Below are 18,035 nucleotides of genomic sequence, written 5' to 3'. Positions count from 1 at the left end.
TAAATTATTTTATATTCTTAAACCATGTTAAATTATATTCGATTGGAGGAAATTAATTCAGACATCATTTCTTTTTTGTCCCGTTACCGTTCCGCAAAAAAAATCCCGCATCAGCCCGCCACATACACAGTTTTGCCGCACCTGCCCCGCGGTCCTAAATAAATTTAATAAATTACATTTAGTGCTTAGAATTAAAAAAAATATTTATTAAAACCGCGCTGAATAGTGCGGTCACGTTTCTTACCACATTACAAAAAAAAAATCGGTGTGTGTGTGCGCGTGTCGGTCCATTCTCGGCTCCTTTTTTGTGCTTAGGGTTTTTTTGTTGCGTGCATGAGAATCACTGCGTGATTATTACAATTTTCTTAACTATTTATTAATGTGCTCCCACATCCTCTGGATTGATTAAACTCCTGTTCCCGCCAATAACAATTCAGTTCTGTCTGTGCCGCAAGATATCCTGACGGGACCCGCGTCATATAATATGTTGATTAAAATGTTGTGACGTTAAGAAATCGGCTCGCAAGAGACAACCGACCAAAAAAAAGACATTAGTTCCATTTTAAAATAATAGAAACCTGTCCTTTATGTTTGACCATTTTTGTTTCACTTTACGTGTCCTTACTCATCTGAAGTTTATTTATCTGAACTGAGTTTTATATGGTTATATTTGTAGCGGTTCTGAACTCAGTTCCGCGTGCTGTGAAAGAGACAAGGCGCAGCGCATTTTACCTCAGACTTGGTCAGATAACAACATTTCAGTAAAGATGGTGGTTATAGTTTTATATCATTGCTTTGCTGTTTGAACTACACTTCAACCAACCTTACTATTTTTCCCAAGACTGAGGCGCAATGCCGCGCGTTCTCCGCGGTGCTCACGCAGAACAGCCAACAGCCAGACAATGAATTAATATATTTTACTTTCTCAAAATGTGACCACGGAACACCTTACATGGCTCTATGGTTTACCTTGAGGTGGGTGAATTAGTTTGATGTGTTGGCGAGAGGTGCAGACACCACTTTCCGGCAAAACTTGCAGATGATTCTCTTCTGTTCTGAGTCTTTTTCTTCCTTTTTTCTCAACTTACTGAGCCTGCCCTGTAGCTTCCATTTCCGAGCCAATATTAGTGCTGCTAATCTTCACTCTCTTCAGCAGCCTCAATGGAGACGAAGTGAGCAGGAGACTCCAGAGCTGTTCTGACCTCAATGAGTACCACGCACCGCGTTTTGCTTAACCCATTCGCTGCCGCGCCAGTGCAGCGGCAGCACAGATAAATGACAAAAAATTTTATATTCGATATTATGAATTTTGAGATCGTTTGACACCAATATCTATCGCGATCAAAATATATTTGATATATTGCACAGCCCTATAGTGTAGGACTTACACTTGACATATTAATACTGAATTCACCACAGTTGTGCTTATATGGAGCATTTTACTACCGCTCAAAACGCAGTCAATCAGATTTGACAGCCATTAAAAAATGCGGTAATGACGGTAATGAGCTCATCACATATTGCGGTAATAAAATTATCGTCACAGCCCTAACTATGGATGTTTATCACTTCTTGTTTGAGAGGCCTTTAGCCCAGAGAAGTTCATGTGTCCAGCTAAACTATTTTTGAGAAGTCCATTTCTATACATGATTGGCATGTCACAAGTGGTTGCAGGTAAACAACATGCCGCTTCTCAAAAGGTCATATTTACATATATGGTAAAGCTGTAAATAGGGTGGTTGGAATTTTTTAGGCATGAGAGCTATAGGAGTGACTGTGAGGGACTATTTAAACGGTTTAGACTACAAGACTGGGAGAGAGAAAAACCTGGGACATCGAGAATTGACAAGCTCTCTCCCACACTTTGCTTCTGACTGAAATAAATATTTGTTCCAGTTAAGAGGACAGTGTGTACTGAGTTTTATTTCAAGAAACAACAGCCTTCCAAGAACACCCAAAGAGGAGTCCACAAGAAACAAGAAGACACAACAATCCAAAAACGCTCCTCATTTCTGAAGTGTTTATCCTCCTTACCCTGGTTACCAGTGCCACCCAGAGACCAACATGCACATATTTTCAGTTCCAGCACTGTTCCTGCACTTTCAACACAAACACCCGGTGAGATAAAACTTATATTTATCTAAAAATAAATCTTACCATTTCTAAAAACTGCAGCGTCTCGCACTCCAGTGACAATCCGTGATTAATTGTGTAAAACAATAATAATCTCTCTTTTAAAGTTTCTTCTGTGACTCGTTTAGTGTGTTACTTCTCAATTTTCACTCACAAACCTGTGTTTTAAAGTATAATTTGTAATAAAGTATTATTGTTACATATGTTTTTACAGGTAAACCTAGTTTTAAACCATTTCTTTGTCTATATAGTTTGATTTTTAGTATCGATTATAATTAAAAATTAATACGATTATTTTTTAGGCCATGATTGCCAGCACTATCATAAACTAAGCAATTATACCCTTTTAAAGACAGCAAATCTGTAATTAATCACAGTTTAGGAAATATATAGTTATTCCTTCACCTGCTGCAGTGTGTTCACACTGTGTGAATGTAATAACAGTTATTGAAGCACTGATTTGATTGGTCATTAGGTTCGACTGGCCTAATGTTATATATGCATGGGAACAAATAACAACAGGCTCTATATTAGTGATCTATTGCACGCTTGTCAATTGTGGATCGTGCAGCTGAATTTAGGGGCGTGTCAGTGTGTGTTTGGTATCGTGTGGGCACAAAAAATGCGCCTAGAGCAGCTCGAAATGCAGAAAAGCCATGACCTAATTCTCCCTCTTAATTAATCATGGGTGTAGTTAGTTTTGGGCGTAATAATATGAAATAAACCAATCAGTGTGTTACTTGTGTTTGGAAATGGTTTGGTTTCTGGAGGAAAGACACTCAACAAAGTGCAATCTTATGCAAATGATGTGGTAGAAACGTCGTAATTAAAGAAAAACCACGACAACTTTAATTCATCATCTCCGGCATCCAGTGCAGAGTCAGTAAAACCCTTACTTAAATACACAGTTAACTATTTACTCTTTCAACACATAGTACCAGTCAAAATTTTGACTCAGTGTGCTTTTTTTATCTTTAAATGTAAATTTAATATTGAAGTCAATATTAAAGCTCTACAGGAACACTGTCACGGATTACCCAGGCAGGGAGACGAGGAGGCGGACACAAGTGCAGGTAGGGTGAAAATAAATAATAATTTAATAAATAAATAACAAGAAAACAAGGAACAAGTAACATGAAACACAAATAACCAATAACAAATCAAAGAACCTAAACTAAACCAACTAGAGATAATAAATAAACAAACAGGGAATATATACAAGGACTAAACTAGGAATCAACACAAGCAGGGTATATACAGGGAGCTAGGGAACAAGAAATAAAACAAGAAACTAGAAATAAACAAGGAAATAAACTATAAACGAGAAAACAAGAAATAAACAAGAAACAAATGACTAAGGTTAAATACAGGGAACATAGAGCTAAACAAGAAACTAAACTAGACAAGGGGAACTAAACTAAGCAGGGCAAGGGAGAAAACAATGGAAATAAAGGAAACTAGAAATATATACAAGAGATAAACAGAGGTAAACACAGAGCAAGGACTAGGGCTATGAAACGCAGTGAAACAACAGAGAGACAAAACAACAGGGGAAGGTGCAAAGACCGACGGAGGACAAGGTGGCAGAGGAGGGCTATTTAACACACAAGGGAAGTGGAAACACCTGGGGCTAGGGGGCGGAGCTACAAATTGACACAGGTGGAAAAGTACTGGAACAGAACACAGGGGCACAGGTCACGTGGAAAAGACACACAGAGACACGAGACAGGGCTAAGACCTGACAAACACATTTTAATTATTCTGTAGACGAAAAGTGTTAAACAAACCAGAATACAGCTTTGAAAAAAAAAAGAGATCAAGAAATCAAAAATGATGAGTTTCTTTAATGTTACCAAATTGAAAACCTCTGGAATATAATCAAGAGGAAGATGGATGATCACAAGCCATCAAACCACCAAACTGAACTGCTTGAATTTCTGCACCAGGAGTAAAGCAGCATAAAGTTATCCAAAAGCAGTGTGTAAGACTGGTGGAGGAGAACATGATGCCAAGATACATGAAAAAAAAAACTGTGATTAAAAACCAGGTTTATTTCTGAACTTGTTGTATTTCTCATTTTCTGTAAATAAATGCTCTAAATGACAACATTTTTAATTGGAATTTGGGAGAAATGTTGTCTGTAGTTTATAGAATAAAACAACAATGTTCATTTTACTCAAACATAAACCTATAAATAGCAAAATCAGAGAAACTGATTCAGAAACTGAAATAGTCTCTTAATTATTTCCAGAGCTATCTTTGAGCTCAGATCTGCAGACTCTTGGTTTTAATTTTAATCTCAGTGTCTTCATGAGGGAGAGTCACCTGAAAAAAGTTTTCTCAGCGTCTTGAAAGAAGGAGTTCCTGCAGGTGCTGAAAAATAGTTGTTGCTTTTCCTTCACGCTGTGAAGATCCAGCTCATCCCAATTTAAATCACCTCAAATCACCATCTCAGTTTATCAGGTTTAGATCAGGAGATTAATGTGGAGGAATAACACTTTTTACTGTTTACTACATGATTTTATATGTGTCCCTTAATCGTTTACGTCTTTAAGATTAATCTACAATGTAGAAAAAAAAACATCCTGTTATGCTGTCAGGAACAGCAGTGGTGTTCTGGGGTTAGTTTGAACCGGTGCATGTTTAATTATCCAAAAGATGCCTAAACCCCCAAAAATCCTAACAAGCAGTGTAAATATCTCATTATTAACATCACTACTAATTATTATATAAATATTTAGTGCAGTGCTGTTCCTTGCCTCTAACAGGTAATGGTTCAATTAGGATAATTCACTCGTTTTTCATAAAAAATACTTGTTCAAACTTTTTTTTAATGTTTCACTACTTTATTACTTTTGAAAGACCAACATATAAAACAATATTTTTACATAACATTGAAATTTAGTTTTAGTTTTTGTTTTTGCAGGGGGTGGTTGCAAAAATACCATTATACCATATACCAAAATAAACCATTTTCATAATTTATGTTGATTACACAAAATAATTAAGGCAAGCAAAAGCAGTTTCATACTGAAAAAAAAGTACTTTTAACTATTTTTCCTAGATCTCCAAACTTTAAAATGGATCAAATTGACCCGGAACATAACAGGAGGGTTAAATAAAATAATCAAAAAAATCATATCTCTGAGTGCTAATTGGTTCATTCATCATAAAATTCTTATACAATGTAAAGATCAACTTCTAAATTTACATTTATAGGTCAAAAAGACACAAGACAAATATGGTGATATGAGGTTTATATACAGGAAACAACTCGAATCCTCCACCTCTTCATGTCTACTGAAGAACTGTGAACAATGACTGGATCTGATTAACAATACGAGACAATGCGAGACAATGCGAGACCCCCACAGCGCTCATCAGCTGATAGAGTGGGCTGCTGATGAGTGAGGAAGTTCAGGTGATGTCATGGCAACTCAATCAGCAGATCTGAACCCCGCTGAGAAAAAGAGAGTGGGACTGTGGTGAAGACCAAAGCACTACAGGAAGCGTGAGGAGAGCAGCTCATTCTGATCTGAGGACAGTTATATATAAGGATATCTATAGGCGAGCCGTCAATTCTGCACGGTGCAGCTTGATTTAAGGGGTGTCAGTGTGTCTTTGCTATCTTAACAACGGGAAAAGTACACTTTGCACTGCTCGAAATGCGCAAACAGCATGTACTAATTCTCCTAATCATGGGTGTGTTTTGGGCGTAATGTGAAATAAACCAATCAGTGTGCCACTTTCCATTCCCTTTAAGAGCCAGGTATGCTCTGACTTTGGCAGATTGCTATTTTAACAGTGCAGAGCTTATGAACTTCTCAGCAGAGGAAACTGATTTGCTCATTGCTGTTCTCATTTAGATGAAGAGCAATGTTATTTTATTTAGTATTCCGTTTAGTGTTGAGTTAAAAGTTGGGTTTGTGCACTGCTGCATGTGCTGCGTTACCAAGATAGCAATGAACGTCTGTTGACTGTTAACAACGGTCTAGGTTGTATTCAGTCAGTGGAGCTCCTGTGTTTTTTGGTGTCAAGATAGCTATACACCAGACATATACCTGAACACACCTCATTTCCAGACCACCACACCCATCAGTGTGGATGTATTTAGAAGCTCTGCTGCTATTTAAACAAGGCAGTCAGAAGTGTGAGTGTGCAGATCTGTCCGTACTTAGAAGAATCTAAATTATAAAACATATTCTTTAAAATAGTCTTCACTATTAAATTTACAACATAGAAAATCATAAACAGAAAGAAAACACATTGAATAAGACTAAAAAGTTGTGTTTAAACTTTGAGTGGTACTGTATTATGCAAAGCATTTTTTTTCCATTATTAATGATTAAAGTAAGGAGCACACACATGTAAAACATCTTGATAATAGATAACAGACATTAGTTACACAATCCTATTATAGCCTAGGGAATCTTTGTGGAGAGTAACATTTCTGTTTCTCAAATCCTTAGAGAGTTATTTGCCATGAGGTGCCATGTTGAATATCTAGTGGCCAGTATGAGAAAACTGAACCCAAAACACAAACCCCATTCACACATGAGACCTTCTTACGCTAATGAGTCACATGACACAGGGGAGGGAAAATAGCACAAAAAGTCTTGATAATTGACAAATTATTATATATAAAAATAAACTCTAATGAAAAAATGCTATTTCTTTTGGTTCATTTTATCACAAAATGTTGATTTTTTTTTGTTTGTAAAAATGCAAAAATGGTCATGTAAGATAAATCAAAGCAATAATTTGTGTGATATTTTAGGTCAAACACATGGATTTTTTGGTAAACACCAGCCCCCGAGCAGAGAGGCATCTAAACAGTTAAAGCTCCAGCCCTGAGTGCGTCAATCAGTGCATAAACTCACCACATCATCAGTGCACACTAGCCTAAATAATCACCCAGCGGAACATATGGCGGGGGGTCCGCTCTTTATCCAGCATTAGAGCTGAGAGAATATCATCATAAACATCTATCAGACATCCAGCCTCTCTCTCTCTCATAAACAGCTCCAGGGTCTAATCCCACCCATGTTCCACCAGTTACCAGACCACCAGAGCTACAGGCAGGGGATCAGAGCCATTACACAAACCTGACCCAGCGCCAGCCAACTGCAGCAGCCAATCAGCTGCTGGACTTCATCACAGGGATTTATATACAGTGCTATATATTACTGATGGGAATAAGTCACTATAGTTTTCTAAAAAGCAACTAATGCCAGGTTCACACCACACAACCTTTTGAGTCTTTAGTCGTTGTGCTGTTCACACTACACGAGTGGCTGTGCTGTAATTACAAGTCCTTCAGTTGTTGAGACTTTTACACTCCAAAATGAACGAGTTCATATGAAGCAACTGACCAAAATCTGAGTTTATAATGATAAGTCTGATCATTTTATACTGAATATGTACAGTAATTATGTCCTCAACACAAAGTTACAGGGGTCGGACAATGAAACTGAAACACCTGGTTTTAGAGCACAATAATTGATTGTGGTGACGGACAGTTCTGGTGGAAACAGGAGAGTTGAGGTGCACATTGAATTCTGCCGTGATTTGATCAGCCGTGGTTTTATGTTTTTTGGATACAATCCGGGTTAGCACCCGAACATTCCTTTCAGACAGCTTCCTCTTACAGCGTCCACAGTTAATCCTGTTGGATGTGGTTGGTTCTTCTTGGTGGTATGCTGACATTACCCTGGATACTGTGACTCTTGATGCATCACAAAGACTTGCTGTCTTGGTCACAGATGCTCCAGCAAGACGTGCACCAACAATTTGTCCTCTTTTGAACTCTGGTATGTCCCCCATAATGTTGTGTGCATTGCAATATTTAGAGCAGAACTGTGCTCTTACCCTGCTAATTGAACCTTCACACTCTTACAGCTCTTACTGGTGCAATGTGCAATTAATGAAGATTGAACACCAGGCTGCTCCAATTTAGCCATGACACCTAAAATCCCACACTAAAATGACAGGTGTTTCATTTTCATTGTCCAACCCCTGTAGATCAAATGCTTTAGTATAGCAGACATAATCTTTTATTGTTTTGAACTCCAGTTCAAAGTTCCAGTATTTTTTTAATTCTCTACCTGTATTTCCAGGGTCATCTTACTAACCAATCAGCTCACAGTAGCAGTAATGCTAGCGCTTTACAGTGTAAAACTGGTTGTTTTTATTTGTAGATGAACTGAAATATACAAACACGCTTTCTGTTTTCTGTTTTTTAAAACTAAATAAAATACTCAAAACAAGTAGTACAGGTTTTTAGCTTTTATACTAAAGACTCTCAGTCACAGACAGATACCTATATCTAGCATGGCATATATTTGCCAGTCATCTGAGACTGGTTGGTGATCCCCAGTGTAAACAGTCTAAACAGAGTTGTTGTCAGCGATCAATGAAAAACTGATGGCAACTGAAAAACTGGGTTAAAATTGTGTAGTGTGAACCTAGCATAAGCCTTTTCAGAGTTCTAATATACGACTAAGTGATCTCAAAATAACAAACTACTATATATGCCAGAGTGAAGACCATTTGAAGAGGAGAGCAGAAGGAAGAGGTGTTCTTCTTTTAATATATAATATATTATGATATATTAATCATAAATCTTTTTACAGCCTTAATGAGTGGAGCTGTCTAGCTTTGCTGTTTAGCAAACTTCTAATTCTATACATCATTAATGAAAAATGTCCAGTTATATACAGTATTTCAAATAATAAGAGCTCTTGAAAACTCTCTCACTACCCACGCTGAGTTAATCCATGCTGAGTTTACCCACGCTGAGTTAATCCATGCTGAGTTTACCCATGCTGGGCTTTGTTTTCGGGGATATTCAGTGTGCACTGACCTCAGCGTTAACACACTTTGAAAACAGGATGGTGGAAAATTGAAATTCAGAGCACACAGCTGAACCACGGGCGAGGTCACCCACCACACAACTCACACTAAATCAGGCCTGGAGGTCCAGCACTGAAAAAACATTCCCACTGATGCTGCTGACCGCCGTTAAACATGTTGCATTTCCTTAAAAATAGACATCTTGGACTCCTCTTTCAACTTCTGCTTGAGGATGCCCCACAGGTGCTCAATTAGTTTAGGTTCAGGTCTGGAGACATACAGTACTTGGCCAGCTTCCTCAGCAAGGCAGTTTTCATGTTGGAGGTGTGTTTGGGGTCATTATCGTGTTGGAAAACTGCCATGTGGGGATCATGCTCTGCTTCAGAATGCAGAATGCAGATGCTACCACCACCATGCTTGACTTCATGCAAGCGACAGTTTGGTCTTTTTTTTATAATTTTATTTCAAATTTTTCCCATTTTCTCCCCAATTTACACGGCCAATTACCATTACCACTCATTAGGACTCCCCCCATCACTAGCGATGGCCCAACACACCAGGAGAGTGAAGACTAACACATACTTCCTCCGATACATGTGAAGCCAGGCACCGCTTCTTTTCGAGCTGCTGCTGATGCAGCATTACCGAGCAGCATCACAGCGCTAACGCTCGGAGGAAAGCACAGCGACTCGGCTCTGATACATCAGCTCACAGACGCCCTGTGCTGCAGACATCACCATAGGAGTGATGTGGGGAGAGAGCGCCATCTACCCACCCAGAGGGAGCAGGGCCAATTTTGCTCCCTCTGAGCGCCGGCAGCTTGATGGCAAAGCTGCATGAGTGGGGGTTCGAACCTGCGACCTCCCGCTCATAGTGGCAGTGCTTTAGGCTGCTGGACCACTCGGCGCCCCCGACAGTTTGGTCTTTGAACTCCACACCAGAATGCCTTCACACCAGAGAGGGTGTGTCTACTGTGATACTGAAAGCTCCGCGCAGGTTCTAGCGGAAAACTCGAAATCACGCCACTTTTCTCAGCCAATCACCAACTCCCACCTGTCCTTATAAGACCTCCCTCATACCTGTTCTCCCCTGCTTGCAGACGCTGACATACGTTTTCACCCTCGTCCTTCCCCACCGCCTCCAGTTCGGTCCCGCCGGTTGCCCAGGGGATAGGCTCCGCCCCCGCCGTACCTGTACGGCAGGATCTGCGAGGTTCCAGACGCTGCGGACCTGGGCTTCGACGGGGCTTTCGCCAAAGACTCTGTACACACTATATTCACTATTACTAATTGTCATACGTGTTTATTGGGATTTTAATCTTTCTTGCTGCACTTTGTCTCTAGAGTTTTCCTGCTAGAACTCTTATTTACAAATTACAACACAAGTTTCATTTCTATAGTGTTGCTCCATGAAAAAATATAATTTGCAGAATGTACGGGGTGTACTCACTTTTGTTGGATACTGTACATTTTAAAAATGATTATTTATAAAACATTTATCCGTGGTAAAGCAGTGCTGGAACAGATGGTGTTACTGCATTAACTCTCCACTGAAGCATTTACACACTTACACACCTACAGCACATTCACACTTTCACAATCAATCATATTAACTAGAAAAAGAAACACAAAAACACAGAGAACTCTGTTAAAAACTATTAAAAGTAGAAGTATAATAATATATTTTTAACTAATAAGATAAATAATTAAGAGAAGACAGAGCTCTTCAAAGAGCACTTACTCTCTTAACACCTCTAACTAACTACCTTCTACTACCAGATCAGGAGAATCTCTCACTATCTTTAATAAACTCCTGAAGACAGAGCTCTTCAAAGAGCACTTACTCTCCTAACACCTCTAACACACTAACTACTTCTAACCTCATTTCCTTCTTCCCCTCCTTCACTCCTCTATCCTATTATTCCCCTTTGACCTCCTTTTATCCCTATCCAAAGATGTTTTTCCTTTAAACTTATTTTACGTTGTACTTGACTATTGTAAGTCGCTTTGGACAAAAGCGTCTGCCAAATGTAATGTAATGTAAACTAAGGATCAGTAGATGTGAACAAAGCAGTAGTTCATCAGAATTTGAATATTAACAAATGCTCACACGTGACACTTATTAATCAGCATGAATATTTATATTAAAAATGTTAGCAGAATTTGAACATTAATAAATCGCTAGTAAATATGAATTTTAAACCAGGCAAATGTTTATCAATTGCAGTTCATGTTGCTAATGCATTCATTAGTATTAACAAATGTGATAGCAACTTTTTAGTTTCTAAAAATGTGAAAAATAACAGTTATTAATCATTAGTTAATGGTATATTAATGAAAGTTATTATAAAGTGTTAGCGTCTTTTCTTTAGAGAAATTACAGATGAAGCCAGAGAGCGGTGGGTACTGTTTCCTACACCTTCTAATAAAGACTCTTGTTTTGAAACTGGAGAAAAAAAACTGCTACAGGAAGACGTCTGGCTGACCCACATGCAGTGTTGCCAACTTAGCGACTTTGTCGCTATATTTAGCGACTTTTCAGACCCTCTAGCGACTTTTTCTGTACAAAAGCGACTAGCGACAAATCTAAAAAGCCCCGCCCACATCACTCACAGTGCAGTTTCTTATGAAACGCTGTTTGGGTCTTTACGTCTGCATTGACCTCCTTGTTAACACGTCAAATTTGAACGTCTTAAGACGGCATTTCATACTCTCTCACACTCAGAGCAGACCCACACCGCTCCACGAACCACTGTAAATGAACTGCGCATGCCCAGATCCGCCACTGATTGACCCCGCCCCGTGTTTAAAGAGCAGTAATATATATATATATATATATATATATATATATATATATATATATATATATATATATATATAAATATAAAAGTGTCTTCAGTGTGACATGAAAAGAAAACTCACTGCCACTTTGTCAAAAGCTATTTAACAATTTGTCAATAATAGATTTGAAAATAAAGAAAAATAAAAAAAAAAATAAAAAAATAAGAAAAAAAAAAAAACTTGAAAAAATTCAAATAAATAAATAAATACATAGAATAACAGTTCCAGCTAACTGCTGCTCCTATGATAACATTTAACAACACAGGAAAAAAAACTGATTCATGTCATTTACACAAAAATAAAGTTTTTTTTTGAGAAAGCAACAGAAGTTGTTCATTTGTAACATTTCTAACATATTTGTGGTGTTTTTTACTCACTTTTTTCTCTCTCACAACGTTAATCCTTTACAGCTTTACAGCAAATTAGGTGACGACGTCATTTAGCGACTTCTAGCGACTTTTAGGACAGCCAATAGCTACTTTCCTTACTGAGGAGTTGGCAACACTGCCCACATGGAAACAGCTTTAGCTTTAGCCTTTAGCTCAGATTAACATGATTCTGGACTGAGTCTCAGTTTCATTAGAGAAGAGAAAAATAGGAGTTAGTCTGACAGGTGAAGAACTGCAGTATTAAAGTCATTGATAAGATGATAAGAGAAAATTAAGCAGCATGTTTACTTAAATCTAAATTATAAATGACGCTATAACAGGAAAACGAAAAGGTCACCAAAAGGATGTTGTACTAAAACCTGTTAAAGCACATTGTTTTCCTCCGTGTTCGGCTTGACCTGATGTTATGCAGCGCCCGGTTCTCCTCTGTTTATTTCACACCAGGCTTCTGCTCAGTTTAATGTCACAGAGCACCGCTGGGATCAAACGGAGTGAGATGTTCTCCAGCACACGCTAAACCCAGGCCTTATCTACCAGCATCTAATCCCCAGCATCTTCCCCTCGCACCCTCCACAGGATATTAGCCTGTTGGTGTCCTCTATAATTTGATTCTGCTAGAAGATAACCCTGAGTTAATTAAATCCCATGTTCTCCGGGGCCATTAGAGTTTACCACTGTATGCTTGGTTAAACTGTGGCCTAATTCTGTGAGAGAAAGCCAGCGTTCACTCTCTCTCTTCATGAAGATCCGCTATCTAGAGTCTTCGTGGTTTGCGTGAAAAGACTCGGAGAGCTGCCTAGGAATTCAAAAGCAGTGCTAATCGAATAAAAGATAAAATAAACCAGGAAATATAAATGATTAAACATTTAGGGCTCTATCGTACACCCTGCGCAAGGGGTGTCGTGTTGCTCATTGCTATCTTACATCCCGCCAACATCCTGTCTATTTTCACGCCTTGTGCCTGCACTATTAAAATATTCATAAAGTTTTAAGAGTTCAGAAATCAATATTTGGTGGAATAACCCTTGTTGGTTTTTAATCACAGTTTTTTTCATGCATCTTGGCATCATGTTCTCTTCCTCCACCAGTCTTACACACTGCTTTTGGATAACTTTATGCTGCTTTACTCCTGGTGCAAAAATTCAAGCAGTTCAGTTTGGTGGTTTGATGGCTTGTGATCATCCGTCTTCCTCTTGATTATATTCTAGAGGTTTTCAATTTGGTAAAATCAAAGAAACTCATCATTTTTAAGTGCTCTCAAATTTTTTTCAGAGCTGTATATGACACGAAAAAAAAAACACAGATATTTAATTAATTCTAGAATACACGGTTGCCATAAAATAAATGTTAAACATTCAGCAGAAACAAAAAAATCTGTACATTTTTGTCTATTTTCAAGGATTCAAGAATTCAAGGAGATTACTGACATTCGCATCACATGTGGTAAATGAGGCGGAACAAAATTGTAATCTCCCTATCGTACACCCTGCGCAAGGGGCGTCGTGTTGCTCATTGCTATCTTACATCCCGCCAACAGTCTATTTTCACGCCTTGTGCCTGCACTGTTAAAATAGCGTTAAAACAGAGTTTAGGAATATATCTACACTGATGATTTGGTGTAGTGCTAAATTTCTGGCGTTTTTCTATTTTGAAGGTGGAAAACACTCGTATTTTCCACACAATAAGGAGAAACAGATTATTAGGCTGATAATACTCACCTCTGAATTGTGAAAAAAGCTAGCGTTGAGCTCGGGTGCAGTAAAGCAGTTAGGGTGTAGTAAAACTTTAGTAAAACTACAGCTTTCTGAGATCCAGTATTTTGTGCTTTTTGCCCAGCCTGCTGTATAACGGCTGCATATTTTGCCGCGATAAATCGATTTTTCCACCGTTATCCAGACTCAAAGTAGCTCCACACCTCCTTGTGTGCTCCTCTAGTGTCGTTTACCGCTGTCTCTTTGCTGTGAAGATGCTTGAAGATGAGGAAGAACATTTTTTTCAATTTATTTTATTACAAAATGACTAAGAAATATCTTATCAAGGCTTCCTAGGCCAGCCTTGGAGAGAGATTCTGATTTTCCCTCTCTCCCTTCTCTCCCCACTCTTGGGGAGCTCTTTATAGGTTGTGGTACACATCTGGAAACACTTAAGCATACATAGCCATACACAGTCATAGGCGGGGTCTACCTAAAGTACATACATTAGTAAAAAGTATGAAAAGAAATAAAAGAGAATATAAAGAAAATGCATATACTGAAAATATACTTCACTAGACATTTAAAACGAGGCATTAATAACTTAAAAAGTGCACAAGAAGCTTAATAAAAAACACTGTTTACAACCCGGCTGCTATGCAAAAAGCAAAAAAAATAAATCTGGATTTCTGAAAGCTGTGGGAGAGCCGAGGTGTGCTATTCATCAAAGGTAAGAACTTTTTATCATGTTTTACTACAACAAAAGTCCATTTTACACCAGAGTTCTCCTTTAAAAGGCTCACTGATGATATTTGGAAAAATGTAAGGATTTTAAGTGCACCTTATAGCGTGAAAAATACAGTATACACACTAAGAAAAGTAAGTACAGATTTGTACTTAAAAGAGTATAAAGCTTGTCGCTGGGGCTGTACCTTATATTGAGGTACAATAAAGTACCTTTCAGTGAAAGTCCTTTTTTGTACTAATGTTTTTTGTGGCAGTAAAGATTATAAAGATTATAAACATTATCATCAACTGAATATGGCTCAAAAACCTGATGATCCAAAATGGTCTGGCTTTCAAATAAAAAAATGTGCAATTTAAATATATATTGTTCATTAGTACAGTGATACAGAATACTGAATGTACCTTTTGGCTGCAGGTTAAATGGTACAAATCTGTACTTATTGCTGTTAGAAATTACTTTGTACTTCAGAGGGAACAAATCTGACCCTGTAAAGACCAATATTGTACCTTTGAGGGTACAATTATGAAGAGTGTACCTTTGAGTACAAAAAAGTACTCATATCGTACCTCTGTTTTTTAGAGTGTATCATATCTCCTTGAAGCTTCTTTCATGAATGAAACTCAAAAACCACTAGAACTAAACTCGTCTAAATTCAGCGCAGCACCTCAGGCTTAAACTGTTGCAGGAGGAGAATAAGAAGCTGCCAGGCTGCTTCAGTTGGGCTGATCCCGACCCCCGGCTGAGAGGGTCCTGTCTCTGTATTACAGGACGAGTGCCAGCCAACTTCAGAAGAGACAGCAGCCCTGTGCCCGCCGCCGCTGCCGTATGAAGGGCACAGATGGCGGCAGATGGGCGGGAGCAGGAGCCTCCGGACAGACGGGGTTTGGCGCGAGGCGGTTGGGTTGGGGAGGCTGGCGCTGGCGCTGCCACCGGAGCTGTTTGACCTCTCCGCCCCCTTTCAGCTGAATCACCACAGATTCTGCTTCTTACAGGAGGAGTTTCAGCTCGTCATGATGAATCAGGATGATGATGTGATCCTTTTTTTTCAGCTCTGATCCAATTCCGATATTAAACTGATGTAAAACTGCCGATACCGATACAAATACCGATGAAATGTCTTTTTTAGTTTATTTATTTTTGGTACTATGATTTAAGGTTACATAATAAGGCTAAAACAGACCACACAGCCCTTTGAAGAGTATAACTCACATAAGTGCATTTAATGTAAATGCATTCCAAAATCATTTAATTGACACACTTTATATAGAGACACAAAATAGTATTTTTTTATTTTTATTAAATATTTTTAAAAAGTTAAATATTAAATACAGGGCTCTAGACTAATTTTTTGCACTGGTTCTGCAGGAGACTTTTATTTTGACACGTAGCATAATCGATTAGCTGCTAACCAGCAACGCTAACTGTGTTTCAGAGCTGAATTAATCACTGTTTTGTGTTTTTTACTAACAGATTAAATTTTTTATGCTGGTTAGAGTGGGTAATATCTGTGGTTTGATATTCTATGTGGATTATGACTGTAGTTCACTCAAAACAGTTATTTATTACATACACAGTGCCAAAATGTAGCTGTTGGCCTAATGCTAGCTAGGCTAACAGACTGCTGATCTTACTGGAGATGGCTAACGGCTAATTAGCGATGCTAACTGTATTTCTGATCTAAATTAATCACTGTTTTTACCAACAGATGGGTGTGTTTGTGTTTGTGCTGGTTAGTATAGTTTGTAGATCATGTGGTTTTATAGGATATGTGGATTATGACTATAGTTTACTCCAGTCTGTAAGTTAAATAGCTTTACAGCACCAGAATGCAGCTGTGGGTTCAGTGCTAATGCTAATAGCTAGGCTAACAGACTGCTGGTGTTAATCTGTTCACCCCTCAGATGCTGACTTTACAAATATTACATGTAGCCGTTCTGAAAAATCTCCAGATAGTCGACATTTCTTTTTTGTAGATAAACAGCTAAAGTTACTCAGTCAGCCTCAGACTGAAGCTGCTGGGGGTTCAGGGTAAACTGTGGAACTGGAATCCGGATCAGTGATGTGTTTTGTGTTAACTTACAGCAGGTTTATTGTCCAGCTCAAGCTGTGGACTGGAATATGGATCGGTAAGTGTATCGGCCGCGCTCGCCAGATATCCGATACGTCTAATTATGTCAATATCGGCCCCGATACAGATACTCTATCGTATCGGTCCCATTTCTACTCCAGACGGGACGCGAACCAGCTACAAATCCACGGACAGGCTGTTCAGACACACAAAGCAAGTCCCTGTTTTCTACCTGCCAGTGTTCACTGAGGACCCCTCTCCTCTCCTCTTTCACTAAACTTCAAAGAGATTTTCTGCCCGATGAAAACAAAACACTCCTCATCTCCAGCCAGACTTAACAAGCAGCTCCATTCTAATGCCAATGAGAATCAGGCTGGTGTAGAGAGACCCTCCTGTCCTTTAGCTCCTCATTATCCTCCACAGAGTCCATCAATCCATTACATCAATCACTGTCCACCTCCTCATATTAATTACAGACTCCAAACAAACCCGTCTAAACCCCCCTTCAGTTTCTGAATCAGTTTCTCTGATTTTGCTATTTATAGGTTTATGTTTGAGTAAAATGAACATTGTTGTTTTATTCTATAAACTACAGACAACATTTCTCCCAAATTCCAAATAAAAATATTTATAATTTAGAGCATTTATTTGCAGAAAATGAGAAATGGCTGAAATAACAAAAAAAGATGCAGAGCTTTCAGACCTCAAATAATGCAAAGCAAAAAAAGCGAAAAAAAGAAAAGAAAAAAGATTTTAATAGAAATTAATAATTGGTGGAATAATCCTGGTTTCATGCTTCATCTTGTCATCATGTTCTCCTCCACCAGTCTTACACACTGCTTTTGGATAACTTTATGCTGCTTTACTCCTGGTGCACAAATTCAAGCAGTTCAGTTTGGTGGTTTGATGGTGTGTGATCATCCATCTTCCTCTTGATTATATTCCAGAGCTTTTCAATTTGGTAAAATCAAAGAAACTCATCATTTTTAAGTGTTCTCTAATTTTTTTTTCCAGAGCTGAATATGACACTAAAAAAAAAAAAAAACGAAAAAAAAAAACACACAGATATTTAATTAATTCTAGAATACACGGTTGCCACAAAATAAATGTTAAACATTCAGCAGAAACAAAAAATCTGTACTTTTTTGTCTATTTTCAAGGATTGAAGAATTCAAGGAGATTACTGACATTCGCATCACATGTGGTAAATGAGGGGGAACAAAATTGTAATCTCACGGTCCAGTTCCACCCAAAGAGCTATTATTATGTAGATAGAAAATATAATGAAATAAGAATGAAATATACAATTAAGAA

General features: G+C 38.3%; 1 protein-coding gene across 1 annotated transcript in view; it reads right to left on the bottom strand.

Moving 5' to 3' along the window:
* The window catches only part of dab1b (DAB adaptor protein 1b), a 127,318-nt gene that overhangs the window by 73,007 nt on the left and 36,276 nt on the right, over window positions 1-18,035 (bottom strand). The window lies entirely within an intron of this gene.

Source organism: Astyanax mexicanus, chromosome 8, assembly GCF_023375975.1.
Source record: "Astyanax mexicanus isolate ESR-SI-001 chromosome 8, AstMex3_surface, whole genome shotgun sequence".
In the NCBI taxonomy this organism is placed as follows: Eukaryota; Metazoa; Chordata; class Actinopteri; order Characiformes; family Acestrorhamphidae; genus Astyanax; species Astyanax mexicanus.
This window is presented reverse-complemented; position numbering and strand designations above follow the sequence as displayed.